The 23,594-nt window shown below is 36.8% G+C and overlaps 1 protein-coding gene across 11 annotated transcripts in view; it reads left to right on the forward strand.

Annotated features, from left to right (window-relative positions):
- Positions 1-23,594, forward strand: part of TENM4 (teneurin transmembrane protein 4) — a 1,512,248-nt gene that overhangs the window by 766,685 nt on the left and 721,969 nt on the right. For all 11 annotated transcript variants that reach the window (XM_032442260.1, XM_032442267.1, XM_032442273.1 and 8 more), the window contains exon 6: positions 11,062-11,150. The gene's annotated coding sequence lies outside the window, so the exon portion shown is untranslated. The remainder of the gene's footprint in view (positions 1-11,061; positions 11,151-23,594) is intronic.

A 23,594-nucleotide genomic window follows, 5' to 3' on the forward strand; every position in this document is an offset into this window, starting at 1 on the left:
AAATAGTTTAAAAATTAAAAATTTGAAAAAAAATAAAAAGACTTGTAAAAGGAAGCAAGAGGAATTGTCAAGTCATATAAGCACAAGTAACCATTTGTGCTGCCATTCTCAAGTCTGTGTGAGCAGATTATTATTATTCAGGTAATGGCCTAACAAACCTAAAACAACGTGTGAGAAACAGGTCATTGCACTGAATACCTGGATACCCCTATAAAAACATACTTGACCTCACCTAGACTGCAAAATGCTTTCAACATTTGACTTCGTAATGAAACTCCTAAAATTTTGAAGTTCAAAGGCAAAACTGATGCTGTTACCTATCCAAACCTAAGGTCTAGGGACATTTACACCAGAAAGCCAAGGCAACATGATGCACTGAAAGAAAATTTATTTTTTCTGTGTAACTAAAAGCAGGCATGAACACACCAACCTGGAACATGTGCCATGCCACCTCAGGTCTGGAAATAAGGCAGGAACTAGGGTAGTACCAGTTGATATTTCAGAGCCACCCTTAAACATATTAAAGGATATAGAATGCTAAAAAGAAAATACCTTACAGATACTGAATATTTTTATTTATTTATTTTTCAGAATTAACACTCTCACGTCCAAATATAAAATATATCCAGGACTGCCTAGAATTAAATTTCTTTCAGTGATGCAGAACATTAATAATATGGAAGATGCTTATGATCTTCAGCAACAGTTAACAGCAGTCAAACCATGACTATTCTCAGTTAGCTCTTCTCTCAAAGTGTTATGCTGTCACAAAAGAGAAACACACTGATTTCCTTCTTTCTTATTGAAAGTGGTACAAAATATGACTAGATACGTATATAAGAGAATTTTATGATCCAAGCCAGGTCAGTCCAAATTAGGTTTGTAAAAAACGCTTTTAGTGGCAGACAATGGAAGAATGATGTAGCTGTAGCTAAACCCTGGTTAAAACTGGAGAATGCTTTTACTGCCATGAATTGATCTCGAAACTAGAGGCATCTACTTTTCAATTTTGAATCTTGTTCTTGCTAGAGGAGACATTCCAGAGTAACAACTTTTACAACAATTTATAGATTGAGAGCACAGAGAGTCTATAGGGCTTATTGAAGTTAACTATAGCTCTTAGCTACATGTGTAACGCTGAGGTTCTGCCTGAGTTCATAACAAAAAGGAACAGCAAAGGTTTGTATATCTAACTTGATTCATATAACAAGAGGGGATAACAATTTGCCGTGTTAGGGAGCAGGGTTCTTTTCATATATGGCTGCATCAGATCTATAGCATTTAAAGGAGATATTTCCTATCAGTAAAACCAGAAGGGAAAATCCTCTTATTAACAGAAGATTGAATACCACTAACTGGAAAGGAGACACTGAATGGATTTTATGAGGAGGATTTTTAGAACTGCTTTGACTTAGCAAAACTGGCAAGGAATGTGAAGTCATGCCTCTCTTTCCTGAGATGGAGAAATACTTTGGTTACACCAACACTGTGTGAGAAAGCACTTCGGTGCACACTTGTGCTTTCGCTTTATGTTATCCCACATTTCAAGAAAGAAATATGTTTCATGAACATCTCTTCATCAGAATCACTAGTAAAAGCAACAACAACAACAATCATTTGTTTATCTAAATGTTATTATTAAACACTCAATTGCATTGAACTCAGCCACTTTGCTCTTAATCATTGTGAAAAAAAAAATATTTCAGTGATACATATCACTATGCATAACTTGGTAGCCAATGCTGATGACTGTAGTACATATTGACATGTTGAGATATATACAACATAACCACACCGGAAGGGCCTGAACTTAGCAGAAGTAGGATTTCCACATGTGCTTTTAAATGCCTACTATCTGAGCCAGTTGTCCAGACTCTAGTTATAACCAATGAAGAGAAACTGGAGAGGTTCAGGGTGAGAAACATGTCATCTTAAAGAAGATGTCTAAAAGAGACAGATGTCTCATACTGTAACAGTGCTATTCACTCTTGTTGAGTGGAAAGGGAGCCTAAGGTAACTAGCTGAGATGCAGATGTCTAGCTCAGGTGTGATGAATCTCTCTGTAGGGTCTCTGCTGTCCTTCCTTGTTAACAGCAGTTATAAGCCTTCTCTAGGCTGAAAGCATTTGGACATGAGCCTTGTAGGCAGCTCTAGTCCTTCATGGCTTTAAGCCATTATAAAATCTTTTCCATTTCAAGCATTTGTGAGCAATGATAAAAGAATTTTGGGGATATAAATACCATCGCTCTTTACTTTTGCACTGTGTTTGCATTGTTTCAGGAAAGCTGAGTTGGATGTAATCTCCCATTTTTATAAGGCTTTTATTTGTGCTTGGGTTGCTCTAAAATACAAAACTGCCAAGAGAGGAATAACAAATTGTCTAGACTTTCTAAAATCTCACAATGTTTCAATTCTATTTCAAGTGTTCAAATGTATCCTTCTCACAATTCCATGATTTTACTAATATGCTAAAATCCTTACAACCTTCACATATCCATTTTTTACAAGTTAAAACTTCTACATTTAGACTAATTTTGAAACAAGCATATAACACACACCCTTTAGGCTATTCTCAAGAAAATAATGGAGAGGAAAATAAATAAATAAATAAATAAAGCAAACAAGCCAAAACAAAATGCAATTTAGAAATGTAGGACTCTGATTTTAATTTTGTGAATGCATAGCACACAAGATTAGAAGCTTGCTTTCCTTCTCTTTATAGCAAGAGCAACTACTTTTTAACCATTGCACTCTGGAACTAGCTCAGTAAATACATTTTATGGATGGATCAGTGTTAACTGACTCTAACAGTGCCAGTTAGTCATACATAGCTGAATTATTGCAATAACCAGATACATCGTCATCTGCAATTTGCCAGTCCCTATCTTCTCATAAGATCCATACAGCACTCAGGAGTTGTAGGCAAAAAGCTCAAGACTTTCTGTTCAAAGCACAGACGAATCCTAGAGATGAATACATGATTCCTCACATTACTAGCTAATAGGCTTTAAGCTGTCTTAGCTTCCATGCAGTGTTAGTGCAAGAATCGTCTCTAACCTGGCCTTTGATCAGATATAGAGATCTCTCAGTGGGGTACATCTAGACCATCAGGTGAAAGAAGGTTTGATATTTCCAAATAGCAAGGCTGAAAAATGATGCAGTGACAATTCAAGTATTCAGTGCCACTTCATACAGCAACCCTGCTGTTAAAGCAGTATTTTTCATTATAATTATAATAACTTGAAAGGAATGGATGCTACTGTGAGAGAGTACTGAGAATGCCAGCAAGAGACCAATTTCATGTGGTCTGTGTATTTGAAGTTGGTGTTTGTTTGCAAGAGAATCGACTGAGGATGTCAATTAGTCATAAAATGATACACGCTGGGGGACAGTCAGAAAGGTTAACAAAAGTTACTCTACTAATCTGAATCACTCTCTGAAGGATCCCTCCTCTGAACTAAGTGTAATGGAAGCCTGGGGAAATTAGCTGTCCAAGGCTTTAGTCAGCCTTTCTGAATATCCCTCTGTGAGATACATCAAAAATAGTACGTGGAAATGCCTGTTCTTAGTGTCTCTAAACAGTGGCTGCACTTTCATATCGTACTACATGTAATACACAGACAAAATAGATGTAAAATTAAAAAAACAGTTTGAAATACAAGCAGTTCTAATCTTTTTTTTTTTTCTTTTTTTTTTTTTTATTTTTTGTCAGCTAAAAAATTTGAAGACAAAGCAAACTGCAGGTAACATGGGTCCCTAGAAAACTTGAATGATAATAGTTGTAAAGAAGGGAACTCAAGGCCAGATTTCCACTTAATTCCACCTGCTTTTAAGCTCTAAACTCTATCACGTTCTGCTCATGCTCCATTTCTTTTTGTTGTTGTTTTTTCCCACTCCTCTACACATGGGATTTAATAACAAAATGGATAGGAGAAATCAGGTGCCTAAGTGAGAAGGTGCAGGAAAATGATCTATATAAATACGCATGCTGATTTGCCAGGTAATTACTTCAACAGCCTTTCAATTTCATTAGGGATTCTGGTACAAGTCAGAATGTCACTTATTTTTATTTAAAGGTTACAGGAAGGAAAATGGGAACTGACATCTTTGGCAAGCAGGTCTGATTTATCAAGTATCAGCTACTTAGGCACTGTTGCTCAAAGATATACATTAGCTTGTCTTTTTTCAGAAGAGGAATCTTTTCAGCTTATTGAGGGACCACAGAATCTGCCTTCCTCATTCCTGTTTATTTTTCTGATTTATAATTGCATTTCTTTAATTAGTCACTGTGAACATTTTAAAATGTTATATATTGCAACAGCAGACCAGTTTGATGCCTGAGATTGTTAATTCTGCTGCAGATGAGAACTTTGGCATTCTCGTACGTCTTAGAAACTGACCGATGCATCTTATAAATTGACAATAATTTGCAGTACATGTGACATAGCACAGAAGTAAAACCCAGTGTGCTCTTTCAAGTTCAGCCCTCACCAAGCTGCCAAATTGATGCAATCAGGAGTTTCTTACAATGATATAGGCTTTAGGCAGAGTGTCTGGAAAACTCTGAAGAAGAAAAGGATCTGTGGGTGTTGGTTGACCCTCAACTAAACATGAATCAGCAGTGTGCCTAGGTGGTCAAGAAGGCCAGTGGCTTCCTTACTGTAGCAGAAATAGCATAGCCAGCAGGAGCAGGGAAGTGATCATCCCTCTGTACTGAGCTCTGGTGAGGATGCACCTCGAGTGCAATGTTCAGTTTTGGGCCCCTCACTACAAGATAGTGAGGCACGGGAGCATGTCCAGTAAGAGCAACAAAGGGCAGTGTGTGAAAGGTCTGGAGCACAAGTCTTATGGGGAACAGCTGAGGGAACTGGGATTGTTCAGTCTGAAGAGAAGAAAGCTCAAGGGAGACCTTATCACACTCTACAACTTCCTGAAAGGTGGTGGTGGAGGGGTGAAGTTTGTCATCTTCTCCCAGGTAACGGTGATAGAATGAGAGGAAATGGCCTCAAGTTGTACCAGGGGAGATTCAGGCTGTATATAGGGAAAAACTTCTCCAAAAGAGTAGTAATGCATTGGAATAGGCTGCCCACGGAAGTGAGGGAGTTACTGTCCCAATAGGTGTTTAAGGAAAGAGTAAGTATAGTGCTTAGGAATATGGTTTAATGGGCAATACTGGTTGTGGATGACTGGGTGGACTAGGTGATTTTAGACGTCTTTTCCAACCACAGTGATTCTATAGTTCTGTGAGTCTCTCTACGTTGAGACAGTTATTTTTCTTTGAAGTGCAGCATCTTCCAGATAAATTTCTTCTAACAAGAATCCTTTCCTAAATATATAATTTATTACTACTCAATGTAGTTACGATTTTTAACGCTATTTAGCTCTACCTAAAGTAGGTATTTAGGGTATGATTCAGACGTCTGAACATAGGAGAGAACTGTTATTTCAGAGGTACTGCAGATGCATCCAGAACATTCACATGATGTTGGGAAACGGGACATTTATAAAGCTACTATGATGCAGAGATTTACATTCCTCTTTACACACCTGCTCTGCCTTTGGTTCTTACTCACAAGGGAAAGCATGATATCTTCAGGACAGTGCCTTTTTAAAGCCCTGCAAATTCAGCTAAAGATTATTGATATACATGTTTCATAAAGCAAATATAAAGGTTTAGTGCAATTATTTGGTGGCTACTGAAAGCCGTGCCAGAACTCATGACTTTCTTCTTTAGTTATGACTCAGAACTCACGTTCATCCATTTTTGAATTCCAGTCTGCTACATTAGTTTCTCCTCCTTAATCTCCACTTAATCTAAAGGTCAAAGGTACTATTTTAGAAGGGTGTTTATTAATGCTTTTATGAATGATTGTCATAGATAATAGAAGATGGCACTAGGATGTATCTGTAAGTAATTATTAATGAAGACCAGGACTTGGTACAGATGATTGTCTCTTCTTTTAAACCGATAAATAAAAACTGAGAGTAATTAGGGATAAAGAACAGTCTGGATGTAATTTGTGTGCAATGCCTAAAACAGCAGGACTCTAATTCAAATAGTGTTATATGCAGTGCTATGATATTTACACAATTTTGTAAGTCCCAGATTTGAGTAAGCTCGAAAAAGCTCAAATGCTATAAAAATATATTTGTAACCAAAGTGAGCATCTGGGAATGCATGCAATGCTTGAGTCTTATCTTTTGAAAATTATGGTAGAAGTTCCCAGATGCAAAACTTTCCGAAAGCTTTGGAAAACAATTTATTTATTTATTTATTTATTTATTTATTTTGACATATCTTTACCCCAGGTAAAAATTCAGATATTTTAAGACTGTCCCAACTTAAACAGAACTTAAATGAAAGGTCTTAAGGACAAAGATAACATATACGGAAGTTGAATAAAGCTGTTAGACTGTCAAGAAAAGTACAATATAAAGAAATAGGAAACCTTTCACTAACAGTGGAAACACCAATAAAAATTATCATCAATAAAAGACACTAAAAAAGTCAAGGCAAAACACAATAGCTACTAGTTGTGCAGCATCTGGGCTACTTAGTTATGCTATTCAGACTGAAATCAAACTGTATTTAATAATGCTCGCAACACATTAAACACTTAGTTCTGAACAGCAAAACGCCCAGCTTTCTAAATTTGAAATACAGCCATACAGCATATGTTATGTATGCTTTCTAGTTATCTGGCAGAAAAAAATCCAACTGTGATTAAATATATATATTTTTATTTAATATATGTATTTATATATATATTTTGTCCATTGGAAGAAGTAAACTGGTTGATGGAATATTTGCGTATATTTGTGGCCTATAATTTGTCTTCAGCTTAAAATATAGAATGAAAATCAAAGAATCACAGTATCACAGAATCATAGGGATTGTAAGGGACCTCTGGAGATAATCTAGTCAAAATCCCCTGCTAAAGCACTTTCCCTGCAGTAGGTTGCACAGGAAAGCAGGTAGATGATGGATTTTGAATATATCCACAGAAAGAGGCACCACAACAAAGCATGTACTCTGTCTCCCTCAAAATAAAGAATTTTTCTTGTCATGTTCAGCAGGAACTTTCTTTGTTCTAGTTTGTGAACACTGCCCCTTTTTCTGTCATGGGGCACCACTGAAAATATTCTGACTCCATACACTGAACAGCTTTACATATTATAAGCACTGATAAGATCCCCTCTTGGTCTTCTCCAGGCTGAACAGAGCCAGGTAATTCAGCCTTTCTTTATAAGAGTGATGCTCCAGGCCCCCAGTGATCTTTGTGGTCCTCCGATGGACTCCCTTCATTAGTTCCCTATCTTGCTTGAATAGAGAAGCCCAGAACTGGACATAGTTCTCCAGAGGTGGTCTCACCAGGGCAGAGTAAAGTGGCAAAATCACCTCCCTCGACCTGCTGGACACTGTATTTAGTGTCAGACAGGCATATCCATTTAGGTCAGAAAACTGGGTAAATGTGCACTTTGAAAGATTAGTCATTCATTTGATTTCAGTCATATGCCAGGTCTAAATACTATTCTACTCCTTTGTTCAACAGTCTTGAACTGTGTATGACTTCAGTTACTGTTATGATCTGCTTGTTACAGGTACTTCCAAACAAACTCCCTCACACTGATAAGACAATCCTGTAAAGCATTTGCTGAAATTTGGTATGATCTTAATGCCTGAGCTTTTTGTTTATATTATACAATAAGTTTTGCCCTTCTCAGCTCTCCACCCAGGGGCTGTACCCTAACCTCACTAACTGTGCAGTCCATGAAGCTATGCTATAGTCAAGAAATACAGTCCATTATTAACAACACCACGGAGCAACTGGAGCCATCATCATTAAAATGAACATATAAATAAATAAAATGGACCCATGACTATTATCAAGGCTAATTTTCATTAGCAGCACAGATGTTGTGTTAGAAAGCAATCCAAATTCTCAAAGCTCAGTTACCAGTCTATGTGCCAACACCCCTGAACAGGAGTTTGAGAAATGGAAAACTACAAGAATTTCCTGTATTGATCCTGTTGTGGCAATTATGAGCTGTGTGGCAGAAGTTATTGATATGCAATTTTTTTCTGATTATTTGTAAGCCACTGTACCAACTTCTGCTTAACATCTATAAAGTATGTTCTACTTAACTTAATCAGATCTAAGAAATCTGCTAGCTCTAGGTCTTCTAAGGCATGGAGATGGTTAGGTCCATGCAGAATTGTGTATGAATAAAACGTCTTTCTATGTAAGGCTGCAATACTACACAGCCAGACAGTGCAGGGAATGAAAGTCCTTTTCTTCAGTGGAAGTTTGATGTGTTCTAAGTCCTTGCAATACCAAGAAATCAAAACATTGTCGGAAAATGTTCAGACTTCATGCATCCTGTCCAGGTTTCTACTTTCTACATCTCTGCAAACTGAATACTCTGACAGCTGCTGTGCCTCTCTGATTTTGTTCCGGAAAGGAATGGAGGAAAAAAAAAATAAAAAAAAAATACATTCCCTTCTCTTTCTAACTCCTGACTGGCTGGTACTGCTGCTTAGGTTTGCCAATGGTGATGAACTGAGACAAGGCTGGAACGCTATCCCTAATTTATTTAGGCCATCTGCTTTTCCTGCTTCTAATTGGTGCACGTTAAACAGGAGAATATTCTTAAAGAGCTCTTAGGCTGAAGTTACTCCTGAACTCACTAAAAGCAGATTGAAATGCAATGATTTTTCTTCAGTAGGCAGACCAGGCTGTATCTCATCAACCATCTCATATTTGGCAAGATTAATCCTTCTTCATAAAGTGGTTACATCACCTATGGTTGCTATCAGTGCCTAGGCTGCATTAGTAAAAGTGAAAGAAAATGAACCCATTTTTAGCAGGTTCTGCACACTTATAAAATATTTACGCTGTACTCTGAGTATACTGCAGTTTACTTGTAAATGTTTAGTTTTTTGTGTCCTGCTACTGCTTCAGATGTGGAAAGTGTGTCTAAATAGAGTGGTCTTGAACATGATTTCCAGCACTTTATTTCCTTGATCTTCTCCCTTTTCGGAGGAACTGAAGGCCCAATATGCAGACCAGACTGGAGCCATCAGGAAGTGTGCTGCCTTCCTGGGGCCCAGGTCAGGGACATAACTAGAAAACTCCCAGAGCTGGTTAGGTTCATTGATTACTTTCCATTACTCATAGTTCAGGCGGGCAGTGATGAAATTGCCCACAGAAGACTATGAACTATGAAAAGAGATTTCAGGCGTTCAGGGCATTTAGTTCTAGGGGTGGAAGTGCAAGTGATTTTTTGTTCTATATCTTCAGGTGCAGTGAGGGACACGGAGAGTGCTTGGAAAGCAGGAGATCAGTCCCAGACAGCACGGGTTTATGAGAGGCAGGTTGTGCTTGACCAACCCCATCTCCTTCTACAACTGGGTGACCAGAGTGGTAGATGAGGGAAAGGCTGTCAATATAGTCTACCTAGACTTCAGCAAAGCCTTTGACACTGTCTCTCGCAGTATTCTTCTGTGAAAAGTGGCTGCCTGTGGCCTGGACAGGTATATCCTTTTTTGGGTAAGGAACTGGCTAGAGGGCCATGCCCAGTAGGTAGTGGTTAATGGAGTTAAGTCCAGCTGGCAACCCATTATAAGTGGTGTCCCCCAGGGGTCAGTACTGGGGCCCATCTTCTTTAATATCTTCATTGATGACCTAGATGAGGGGACTGAGTGTACCCTCAGTAAGTTTGCAGATGACACCAAGTTGGGAGGTGCTGTTAATCTGCATGAGGGTAAGGAGGCCCTTCAGAGGGATCTGGATAGGCTGAATTGCTGGGCTGAGGTGAATGGGATGAAGTTCAATAAGGCCAAGTGCCGGGTTCTGCACTTTGGCCACAACAATCCCATGCAGTGTTAGGGGATGAGTGGCTGGATGACTGTGAAGAGGACAGCAACCCTGGGGCTGCTGATTGATGTTCAGCTGAACATGAGCCAATAGTGTGCCCAGGTGGCCAAGAGGCCAACTGTATCCTGGCCTGCATTAGAAGTAGTGTGGATAGCAGGAGCAGAGAGGTAATCATCCCCCTGTACTCAGCCATGGTTAGTCTGCACCTCGTGTATTGTGTTCAGTTTTGGGCTCCTCACTACAAGAAAGACATTGAGGCCCTGGGATGTGTTCAGAGAAAGGCAATGAAACTGGTGAGGGGTCTGGAGCACAAGTCTTATGAGGAGCAGCTCAGGGAGTTCGGTTTGTTTAGCCCAGGGAAGAGGAGGCCCAGAGGAGACCTTGTTACACTCTACAACTTCCTGAAGGGAGGCTGTGATGAGGAGGTGTTTGTTCTCCCAGGCAACAAACAAGACCCAAGGAAATGGCCACAAGTTGTACCAGAAGATGTTTAGATTAGACATAAGGAGAAACTTTTTCTCTCAGAGAGCGTCAGGCACTGGAATGGCTGCCCATAGAGGTGGTGGGGCTGTCATCCCTGGCAGTGTTCAAGAGGCATCTGGATGAGGAGCTAAGAAATGTGGTTTAGTGTCTTGTGGTAGCAGTGGTGATTGGAGGACAGCTGGAGTAGATGATCTTGTAGGTCCCTGTAATTCTATGATTCTATGAAAAGAAGTCTTAAGGTTGCTGTATTTACTTCTCATGTCATTTCAATGCGGTTGTTGAAAAAGGTGTCTGAAGTCTGATTTGCAATGATTTCCTGTTCCTAAAACCACGTGTTTGCTCAATGACAGCTATGTGCAATAAAGTTTGAACTCCAAGCTAACAGCAGAACTTCACAACCATACAGCTGACCTTCTGAATTACATTCGGATTTATTTTTTTTTTTGACATTTTTTGACATTTTTTTTTTGACAAAACTCAGACACCAGCCACTAAAGTTTGCTGTGTTACTTTCATATGGAATTTCGTCCAACAAATTTCTTAGTTAAAATGCCTTGTAGTAATAACTGCTCTCTTTAGATCTGATATAAAAAATTGGTGATGTAGTATATCTTACTACATCTGTACTTCTTGTTTACAATATTCTTCAAAGAACTGTTTTTTTGTTTTTTTTCTGTTTTTTGTCTTTATCATTTTGTAGGACCCTGGTAACAGTATATGGATTCTATTGGAGATAAAGTATCATACAAGAAGAGGATGAAATATCTACTCTAGCAAACAGCTTTGCTGGTAAGAAGATTGTATTTGCTTTGTTGTCTTTTGCAGTATTTAACTTGGAGCTATGCAAATGCAAGCTAGTATCATGACCAATTAGAGGTTTTCTAAATATAATGAATATTGGAAATGTTTGCAGTTGTCTCTCCTTTTTCTAAATAATTTCAGAACTGCTAGGTCACATTTCCAGTGTTCCCTGAGAAAGAAATTGCAGACTTGTGCTGTAGTGCATCGTGATGTCTTGTAGGCTTTTTTACCCACATTCTGTCCTTCTTAAGGAAAATGTAAAGCTCTTTTCTACAGAAAGAGTAAGAAAGCTCTTTCTTTTTTTCTTTTCTTTTACCTTTTCTTTTTTTAAAATTTTTCCTAGTGTTGTGGTTATACACGTTGTAGACCTTGTGTGTTTGGTTCATTGTTGATACTGAAAACGTTTGTGGGGCTATGAACATGGGCACCACTTTTATTCCTTACTGGTTAATGTCTGTAAAATATTAAGATATTCAAAAAGAGAGTATCAAGAAAACCATGCATCATTTAAATTAGTAGTTATAAGGTCAAAAGCCAGAAACACCTGTGCTCTAGTCCTAAAACTGCATCTGGTTTATTACATGACCTTGAGTGAGTCATATCTGAAGAGGGGGAAATGTGAGGGGATACGGTAATGCATGAACTGAATTGCTCTTCTTTATATAATTGGAGAGCTCATTAGATTGCTGTTAAGAATGACTAAAACCCATTAAGCCTGATAAGACTTATTTCTTAAAGGAAGAAGAAAAAAAAAAAAAATCATTGAAAAATGAAATAGTATAAAATATAACTTTTTTTTTTTTTTTTTTTTTAAAGTTACTTTAACTCATGCATTTCCACTACTGTCCTCATTCTGGACTCCTACACTCCTACTTAATTCAAAATCTGTGAAATCTGTCTGTAAAATCTATTCTTCTGATGTTGAGCATTTGGTACCTGACAATGGAAGAAAACCTCATTAATTTAAGTTGAAGAAACCCAGGATGAACTCAGTAGATATGTCTTGCCAGATTATGGTATATGGAGATACACAATACAAAGATTGATAAGGAACAAATGAAATTTTACTTGATGGTAGTAGTGGCTGAAATTCAGTCCTTGTCCCCTTGACACATAACTAAAAACAAATTTACTCTTTTCTTTTTTCTTTTCTTTTTTCTCTTCTTTTCTTTTCTTTTCTTTTCTTTTCTTTTCTTTTCTTTTCTTTTCTTTTCTTTTCTTTTCTTTTCTTTTCTTTTCTTTTCTTTTNTTTCCTTTCCTTTCCTTTCCTTTCCTTTCCTTTCCTTTCCTTTCCTTTCCTTTCCTTTCCTTTCCTTTCCTTTCCTTTCCTTTCCTTTTCTTTTCTTTTCTTTTCTTTTCTTTTCTTTTCTTTTCTTTTCTTTTTTTTTTTTTTACATGTTGCATGAACCTCTACTGGGAGGAGGGGTTGAAAATATTGGCATAAATTGGTTTATTTCCATATGCAATACTGAAAATTCAACTGGACAAGTCCCACAGAAAACTCAGTGTATTAGACCAATAGCCCAACTAGCAGAGACTGAAGATCAAGAGGCCTCTCTCTTCCAGTCTAACTTATTCTGTGAGTCTATGAGTTTGTGCAGTTAGGCAATTAATACAATTATCCAGCATATGTTATTCAGTTTATACACTGCAGCACACCTTACATATCGAGAGAAATCACATAATTTAATAACCAGTGGAGGAGACCAATGGAACTCCCTTAATGCTGAAGGAAGATGGGGAGCCAGAAGAAAAGGAAGAACAATTTCTAAAGTAAAGTTAGGATCCAACTGTGTGAGATAATTAGTTACCTAATGCCATAGGTGTGCATATAATTTGTCCTGTGGTTTCTAGATTATCTTATAAATGCTTTTGTTTCAAAGTATGACTTTCTCTCAGAAGTCTGTGTGATCACTGGCTACTTTGATCACTGTAGGACACAGATTTTTCCATGCTGGGCAAAACTTAAGCTCACCTAGGAAATCACAACTGATTTTACTCAGGGAACTCAGTGTCCAATCTCTCTGCTATAGTGCTATAAAACTTCCCAAGATGATATGAGTGAAGAATAGTATGTTGCTGTAAAAAAGGTCAAATGGCATTTTACAGTGTAAATAAGGGTACTGCCTGCAAATTGTGAAATAATTCTCTGATTAATACTGATACAGTCTCAGGGATGGTCCATTCCAAGACATTTAAGAAAGCTATGAACCAGCTGGATGCAGACATCAGAGGAGAAACACGGTTGATCTAAAAGAGTTTCTTGAGTGAAACTTCAAAGAAATGTGAAAGTCCTTGAAGGTAGTTTATGATGAAGGAAGCCTGATGAGGTAGAAGTAGATGAAAAATCAGTTGGAAAAAGAAGTAGGTACTTTCTTCCCTGCACTGTACTCATTGGAGAGAAAGAAGCTGGAATTTAAATTCAAGACAAATATATTCACACAGCAGTAAAAAGTATGGACAGGGCTGGGAAAACTGAGTGCAGGAATATATTGTTTGGGCATGTTGTGGAGATGATTCCTGAGATGCTTTCAGTAAAGGCTGAAGGAACTTCTTTCAGGTAGAACTCATCCTCAATGGGATAAAGACATGCACTAATATACCTCCCGGTGTTTCTCCCCCAACCCTGTTTTTCTCTAAATGGCTGTTTCTGGATATGTAGCATCAATTATCAAATGCAAATTTACAGTTCTTAATGGAAATAGTTGTACACAAGTGGGGGGGTTGGTAAAAGCTGTTACTAAGCACGCTTTTTAACATACATCACAGTTGGTAATCAATGTAATTTGCAACAGGTAAAATTTGTATTGTCTGAACTATTACTAAAGGATATCAACTTGTTTTCAGAGGAAGCCAAATGACTGACAGGAGTCATAAAGATTTATCAAACCACACTCCCATTTTGCTGAAAATATAAAAAGAGTATCCAGTTAGCCTGTTCACTTTAATATGGAGTTTCCTGGAGACTCGATCCAAAATCAACACCCCTATATTCCAAAAATTAGCGGAGTTGTCATATTTACTGATTTTTGATATAGATTGATTCATTAGTAGCAAACTACTGCCATACTGGGATTCTGATGATTTCTGAACATCCCACAGAAAAGCTACTGAACAAAAAAGCAACTATACTGCATACTTTGGCATGATATGGTTTGTGATACAGAAGAAAAAATTATTGCAGCTGGAAGTGAAAGCATGATAAACTCTATAAATCAATTATAAGAAATAGCATCTCTGTTCCTAAATGCTAGGAATCGCAATCTTTTCCTTAGATAATCATTTGTTTATTTGCCTTGTTATGTGTGTGCATTGACAGATGACATGTTTATCAAATTTAAGTCATTACAATAGTACTTTCCTCTGTTTACTGGTAAAGCCTGAAACCTCTTTGAAAAGGGCTCTTTAGAACTCAGCTCTAGTTTTTCATTCTTGTGCTCTTTATCTGTACCTTACCAGGTAAAATTATGCCAACTAGAGCATCTACTGTGCAGTCACCTTTTAATTTTCAACTTCTCATGATATTATATGCACACAGGTTGGGGTGCTGACTATTCCACTGGATTGCTAGAATAAAATAAAATAAAATAAAATAAAATAAAATAAAATAAAATAAAATAAAATAAAATAAAATAATCAATTTAAGAGGAAAAAAAAAAAAAAAAAGTATTATTTCTGACTAAGATATTTAGTCGTAATACCCTTGATTCTCATCCAGCACAGGTGCTCTGCTATGTGATTACTGGAAGCAGCTTGAAATAAATCTCTGAAACCACAATGACAACCTTGAAAATATTAACTACTACATTAGGTAACAGCAGCTACAAGATAACAGTAAAACTGCTTATGTATCACGTTCTGGTCTTTCACTGTCTGATGACTGAAACTGTGATAGAAACAGTACAATAATAAAAATTAAAATGTCAATTCACAAAACATTGTCTTAAGTGGCAAATAGTTGGAGAGTAGGGTTGAAACTATAGACCTAGTCTGCAGAAATAATGATCAGCCACACCTGAAAGCCTTTCAAGAATGAATACATTGATTTAAATAATAAATTTAAAACAATGTTTTACTTCAAATGAATTTCATCATCATTGTTGTCTTTTTGTTGGTTTTGACATGGCTGTATGGAACTTTGTGCAACCTGGTGATGAATGGCCTCTATCTCCAATCCTCAACTACCTGTAGAGATGTATTTTATACACTGAAATTTGCTTGGAGTCTGACTTTTCATGGTTTCCTTGAAGTATTTTGCATTTGTTTGTATGAAGATGGGCAGCTCACTCAGACTTTGATATTCCACATCCTGCTATTGCTAACTATTGAAGTGCTCTGCACACTATATGACTTCACTAAGAGCAAGGTGATAAAGTCGTGTTTAGTTAAAGATAGTGGTAATGGGAGCAGATATCAGGTATGCTTCTCATCCCTGTGCAGCCATGAATCTACGGTATCTTTGGTTTGTTATAAAGAGCTGATAGCATCAATGCTGGGTTCAAAACTGAGCAGCATTTCTTGTCTCTATTGTGTTTTACCAACTTTGTGTTTAATCAGGTAAATCCCACTCATCAAATCGTCTTATTTCTACTTGGAGTAAGTTGAAGTCTTTTTACATTTCTGTGGAAAATTTGTGCCAAGTGATAGTGAACTTAACTCTTCTTGGACATATGCTGTGTATTTGAGAAAACATCTGTGGTGAGTTAAAGGCGATGAATGAATGGTACAGCACCAAAAGGTTCATTCTTTTAAGGTGTGTTTGGATTTGTGTTTGGGTCTCCTAGAAAATCAGTAGTTCCTTCCACTCCATACAATGCTGTGCAAACAGCTTATAATAATAATAATAATTAAAAAAAAATTTAAAAGGCTGGTTTTATTTTATTTGTTTTTATTGTTTTGGTTTTGTTTTGCCAGATGACAAAATTGGATGATTTTTTAAAATGAATTTAAGTGAAATAACCCACTTTGGGGTCACTGTCTTTTTAGTGCTTTGCTAGCTGTAATCCTGTATGAAGAAAAGGCAGATAAAGGAGAAGAGATTGCATTACACAATGGTTAACAACCATGTATGTGCTTAGAAGAAACTGTGACTGCTCAGGATTCATGTACAGCTGTGCTGATTTGAGCATTACATTTCTCACTGTGTATTCCACAGCTTGTGATTTTATACAACACATGCTCCTCCAGCAACGTCTCCTGAAGATTTTTTTATCTTCAACGAGGGGGAAAAAAAAGGATAGAAAAAATAAAGATTACTTCTAGTCCACCTAACAGCTGGGAAAAAACATATTGGTGGTGGACTTAATACAGAACGTGAGCATAATGTTGAGAAAATGATGAGAAAATAATAATAATAATTAGAGCTATGCTATTTTCCTGCATTATTTCAGAACACTGAAGATTTTAGGTTAGTTTATTTTAGGTTAAGCTCAATCTCACAAGACATCTCTTTCTGAAATTAAAAGGCCAACAAGTGCAGGATTCCATAGCGTTAGCAATCTTCATGTAATAGGGATCCATGATTCAAAGAGATATGTGACTTAAAATCTACCGGAGAGCATGAAGCAATTAATAGTTGGACTTCTTATCACATTTTTTATCCAAGAATCTCAAAACACTTTACTGGTTTTAATTAGGCCTCACTCCATGCAATATCCTCCTGGAATAGAGAAATTTTATTTTATTTATTTTTTTCTTTCTAATATCGAGCAACTTGAGACACAGAGGTTAAATGACTTGACAATGATCATGTAAAAACAAATAGCAATGATAGGATTAAATCCCAACACTCTTGCGTTCTAGTCCCTTGTTCCAGCCATTAGTCAAGTTTCTTTCCTCTCTGTTAAACTCAAAGCTTTTCCCTAATCTCTTCTGTAACATGTGTGAATGGGATTACAGGATCAAAGCCCAAACTATTGTAAAGATTTTTATACTTCTTGGTAAGCCAAATATACAAAACATATTATGTATGTAATATTCAATATATGTGTATAGTATAAATAATATTTCGAAAAAAAAAAAAAAAATCAGTTAAAAATACTTTCTCCTCTCAAGTAGAGGAGAAATTATTCCTCCTTTGCAGAGAGAGCTGTGAAAAATATGGAAGAGCAGACTCTAGAGGTAAACATACAGACTTTGGAGATAATGAACAAGGGTTTATGTTTCTGCCTACTGGGAAGGTATTTTCTTCACTGATAGCATAAAATGATGCCTGCAGTATGTTCAAGAATTCAGCCTCAGAAAATAAAAAGCTTAAGACTGAGAGGGAGATAGTCTCCAGGGAAAAGACAATAGTGATTCATCTCATCCAGGTATAGTCCCTGAAGCTAGTAAGTGTCACATGAGAGACAGGCAAACTCATGCAAACTCTTGAGTATTTGAGGCAAAAAAAAGCAGGAGAAAAGGAGGTCAATATGATTGAATTAGTAGATACTACAGATAATTTTGATGAAGTGTTTCTGATAGAAACTTGACTGAGGATATTAGGTCAGATGACATGATTTGTGTCTTGTACTAAATGGTATATTTTCAAAACGACAAGAGGAAAATACACAAAAGAACTATGTTAACACTAGCAGCCTGGATAGAATCTGTTATGTCTCTTCAGCCCAATTTCAAAAAGCCTAGGGTCTGTTTGTAGAACTAGTGACTTATCATTAGGTAATAAGGATTATCAGTAAGAGAATCTATTTCAGGCTATGCATGAAAAAGGAAGGTGCCTCCTGAAAACATGATTCATTGGTCTTGCTAGAGTTGTCTCTATGCTGACTTTAATGACAAAATCTAAAACCTCACAATATTTCTCTTCTTCTCAGAACTAATCCTCACTGATTTACGTACAGTAAAGCACAGTGAATAGTAGTGCTGTCCAATTTTTCATCACAAGGAGAACAGGAGAAGCTATGTATTTCAGTATCATGAAAATTCTGGGTTCTAACTAAAATAAAAAGCTTAAAATAAATATTGGAATACTGGCATATACTGTTTGCACCTCTGGAATGACTCTGAGCTCTGTTATACTATTAGAGTGTAACATCATTACCCATGAAAACAAGTCAGCACGTTCTCATTCCAGAGGTGGTATTGCAAATTAATTCACAAGGATTTGCTACCAAAAGTTGATTGCCAGATGTACTTTAAGACTAAACTACCATACCAAACATTCATGTTAGGGAATCAGAAACGACTTGTGGTCCACTTAGGCATGGGAAAAGGGTGGCACAGAAATGATCACAGTTCACACTAGACAAAATCTGCTGAACATAGACTTGTCTTTTAAATAAATAACCCGTCTTTGCATTTCTCATAATGAATTCTAAAAAGCCAGATAAAGCCTTTGCAAATGATTTTCCTTGCTATTACATTTGTCAAAAGCAGTCACAATGTAGTAAAAAGGTATTTATACAGAGTCATATGCTGCTTGAACTCTTATAAGTCTCCTTAGATTGGAGGTTTTAAAATGCTGATCTTAAGAGCAAAAAAGATCCAAACAGGCCTGCTTTTTTCAGAGTTTAACAATTTACATATGATGCACTTTTACACATATTCATGTTGGCAATTACAGCTAATATTCAAGGACTGGAATATGTTCAGATAGAAAAAGACCGATCTGCTTCACACTGAACTATGTGTATGTAGTTAGAAAGCATTAATTGTATGGAATATAATCCTTCATTTATGAATAATTTTACATGGCAATAAGAACAACTTAAAGAACTCTCTTCAAAAAATAACCTTTTGGGGCTGGATTTTGATATGTGTTAAAACATCAATTTTTACAAGATATTGTCATATAACTATATGCAAACTATCTTCTAAATTTCCCCTCCTATCTACTCATCTAGCTTATCTGATCTCCATTAATAAGTACATAAATAAAACAAAAAATGAATTCTTTATAGTATTGCATAACATACCATTTGAAAGAAAACATTACAGAAATGAGTATATTACAGGATTTTCATATGTAACAAATAATAATACATTTATCTGGAAAACTGATAAGAAAGACACATCCTAGGGTTACATGCTGTTTGGTCTGTTTGCTTCTCATGAATTCTGTAATCTGCATAGCAATACAAATTTCCTCCATTCTAATTGTTTGCAACTATTTTAAACTGAAAATCATTTAAGAGATCCATAAGTTACTGGCAGGAAAAAATAGAGTACTTGCCATTATATTTGACCAGCTGATCTAGTTAAATTCATAAGCACATTAAATAAAGAATGAGTTAGTGAGAGAAAATGTTACTTTTAAGACAATATGTGAACAAGTCTTATTCAGTGTGAAATGCATTAAAGCTGTACCAATGCTTGGAATCCAATCTTAGTTGTATGGGATAAATTATAAAATAATAATAATAATAATAATAATAAAAACTAAAGAAAAAAAACCCACATACTTTAAGAATATATATATATTAGAAAATAAACCTGCAATCATAGGATTTTCTCTTTCAAAATTTGGAGCATGAGGAGAAAGTTACCTTTGTCTTTTGATAACCTCTGAAAACACCTCTTGATTCTCCTAATTTTTCTGAGAGATACTTGTCCATGTTTCAATGGCAGAAAGGTCTCAGAAGTCTCTAAACTGCAAATTGCTAGAGATTATGAGCTTACTGCAGAAAATGTTAGAAATATCATTACAGATCGGCTCTACTTTTATACTCGTGCTGTAATCACAGTATGGCAGACACCCATTCCCTTTGTAGAAATTAAGATGTCCTTTCTTTGAAAACTCTCAGTGTTTTCTTCATTTCCTGTTGCAATTTAGAACCCTATTTACAAATGAATTTCAATGAGAATTATTTTCTACCACAAGCATAAGTCAGAATTCCCTTTGAAATTCAAACAGTGTGTTAGAAATGAAATATTTAGTGAATCTTCACAAGATTACAAATCTTATTGCAGAGATTTATAGAATATTCTCAATTTCCAAGGGACCCACAAGGATTGCTGTGAGCAGTCCCCTGGCTCCTTACAGCACCACCCAAACCCAAACCCAATGTCTGAGAGCAGTGTCCCAATGCTCCCTGAGCTCCATCATTTCAGGGCCATGCCCACAGCATTGGGCAGCCTGTTCCATTCCTGCTGTCCTCTGGGGCACAGCCTTTTCCTCACAGCCCCTGACCCTCCTCTGAAGCAGAACCATGTGGTTCCCGTGAGTCCTGTTTGTCACCAGAGAGCAGAACTCTGCGCTGCTCCTCTGCACCCTGCGAGGAGCTGCAGGTTGCCATGAAGTCTCCCTTCATCCTCCTCTCCTCTGTGCCAAACAAACCAAGGGACTTCAGCTGCCTTGTCCTCCAGACCTTATCTTTGTAGCCCTCCTCCTTTAATAGCTTTATGTCCTTCCTATACTTTGACAGACAAAGCTACATGCAATGCTCAAGATGAGGCCTCAGCAGTGCAAGGCAGAGCAGGACCCAGATCCCTGTCCACAAGACTGTGCTACATAAACCTGAAACTCCCCAAGTTAATCTTTCCTAAGCATATCCATGTTTCCTATTTTGTCTTTTATCTTAGTAACAGTGTGAGCCTTTTCAATTTCCCATATAGCTAAAATACATTACATTACTTTGTATGGGGATTGTATTTGAATAATTTTTTTAAGTTAGATGGTGTTTTTTGCCAGTACTCTGGATCCTTTGACAGAAGATGATGAATGATGTTCTTAAGGAAAATTTCATGATGAATGACCTCTTTAGAATTTCTATTATTTTACCTTATATTCAGTGGGTGCACCACTGTTCATAGCCTAATGCCCTGTCGAGACAGGACTTGGATACACAAACTTCACTATATATATCTATGTTTGTTTTATCAACATGTGTGTATGAAGCAAGGTCCAACTTAAGTACTTGAAATTCTAGTTCCAGCAAGGGCTCTATAGTACCTTCAGTGCAATAAAAGAAATGATGCATTGTAGACAATACCTAACTGCCACTTAGTGGGTTGAAAGCAGTCCCAGAGTAAGAAATCAGTAAGGCTCAAAGCTCCTCTTGTGAGTGTAGAAGTTGATCTGGATTGTTAGGGAATTCCAAATGCACATGTTGTACCTGAGCTACATATTTCTAGAACGAATGATAAATAAGTGTAAAAAATAAAAAATAAAAAAAATGAGATGAATATCTCCTGAGAAGAACCTGATAATTTGAGAACATTAAAAGACATCAACCTCAGTCATAACTGATTAGTGTCTTATTTCCTTGATTATAGATAGATCTGAGCTATGAGACTGCAGCTGCCTACAGGAAAATATACCACACCGGCTAGGATGAGTTCATGGTCATACACATCAGTTGTGTGAATAATTAAAACAGATATTCAACACACAAGCACATAAATAATAAATTTGACCTAAAATGTCAATTATGGTGTAGGCTCACTGAGAACATCATCAACTACAGAAGATAAAGCAGATCCTTTCTGCTGGGGTTGACTGTAGCTTAGCATGGTCCCATGGTCCCTTTTTACAAGTGTTCACTGAACATATCAGACCATTTAGCTCTACGTAAGTCCTCTGTTTATTCAGTCATTTCAAGTTTCTGTGGCACACTCAGCTCAAAAATATGTGTGAAATGTGCTCAAAATATAGAGTATTCTTGAGTGAAAAATAAATAAATAAATAAAGCATGATTAAAGAGCTAGTGTGGGAGCTGTCAGTCACATTTGTTAAATTATTATCCTTTTGCAGATTTCTGTTTAAGAGACCTAACTCTTTAGCAAAATATACACTTACTGTTGGGTTATTTTCTCATTACAAGTTTAAGGGGTTGTTTTCTGGCTTTCATTAGTCTGTGTACATTCTCTTCTGTCTGTCTTTCCTTCTTTCCTCCAAATGTATCTGGGAACTCAGACCTCTAAAATATTCCAATTCCAGGCATGAAAGAAATTCTGCTGAAAACTATACACTGAATCTGAATTAGTTAAAGATTTGGTATACATTTTGTTTATTCTTGATAATAGATGCAATAAAGAAAGAAAATACTGCAAAACAAAGCAAAGGTCAGAACTCAACATCTCAAGAGAACATTTGTTAAGTAATAATAATTAAACCAGAGTGTGAAAATCCTATTCTGTCAGGGTGCTTCCTTGAACTGGTGAAAACTATATGAACCAAGCCTATTTGAATAGAATTTAAACTATCATATTTTTTTCAATTTATTTCACTAACTGCCTTGAACTGTGGACCAGTACAGATTCGCTTAAGACAGCCACTGTGCTATCATCTTCCCTGTCTTGCCCCAGTCCTCCTTTGATACATGTCTGTGGATGCTGTCTTAGGAAGGCATAAGGGCCAATTGTGAACTACAGGCCAGCAGCTGCAAAAGCTGCACATAAAATAGTATCTCAATAAAAGCTGTTAACAAGAAATCCATATTTTAATACCTTTTACTGTTGTTTAAATTGTCTTAGATTATACTTAAAATGTCATTCAAGAGTGGGGCAGGAAGTCTGTTTTGCTCCTTCCACAGAAGGAAATGTGTCTTGAATACTGAATTTATCTATCTGCATCTCACCAAGAGAAAAGACTGTAGTGAGAAAAGTAGAAATCATATTTTATGTATAAATTTCATACAAATTTTTAAACACCACAAATAAATAGTTGCATAAAATGACAACATTCAGTAAATGACTCATAATAAGTCATAGACACTTCTTTTGATGAATAAAACTCTGACAGGAAACTTCCTTCATTAACTTGTTTGAAACTCAAAATCACGAATCACAGAATTGCTGAAGCAGGAAGGTATGTTTGGATATGGTATAGACCAAAGGCACTGTTCAAATCTGGTTTAGCCAGAGCAAGTTGCTCAAAGACTTTGTACAGTCAAAGTTTGAATTTCTCTAAAGACTGAGACTCTACAGATTCTCTTATTACAGTTCCAGTGTCTGAACATTGCTACAGTAAAATGTACTTTCTTTCATTTAAATGGAATTGTGGTCGTGTTCACACTGGTTACGTACTTATATGCATTTCTAAAATACCTCTGAGCCATCTCTTCTTCAGGGTGCATAGGCCCAGACTCTCCTCAGATATCAAATGCTCAGATCCTTTAATTATCTATCTTAATGACATTTTGCTGGACTTGCTCCAGAGTTTCATTTCGTACTGCTGGAGCCAGACTTGGATGGGCAATTGGGATGTGGCTTCACCAGTGCTGAGCAGAGGGGAAGGATCACCTCCACTGCTACAAGTTTAGAGTGAAGATATTAATGGAGCAGGTTTTTATTTCATCAACAAACTTATCACAAGACTAATCAGATAATGAGGTGACATTATCAGTTTAGTGGAAGGATGAAATATTGTGCAGGGCAACTTAGATCATTTTAAGGATGAGAAAAGCAGAAGTGGGAGGACATTTAACAATAAATGTAAGATTGAGGCCTTTAGGAACTTAGATTTTAAGCTCATCGTGATGTGATATGGAG

This window comes from Coturnix japonica, chromosome 1, assembly GCF_001577835.2.
Source record: "Coturnix japonica isolate 7356 chromosome 1, Coturnix japonica 2.1, whole genome shotgun sequence".
Lineage (NCBI taxonomy): Eukaryota > Metazoa > Chordata > Aves > Galliformes > Phasianidae > Coturnix > Coturnix japonica.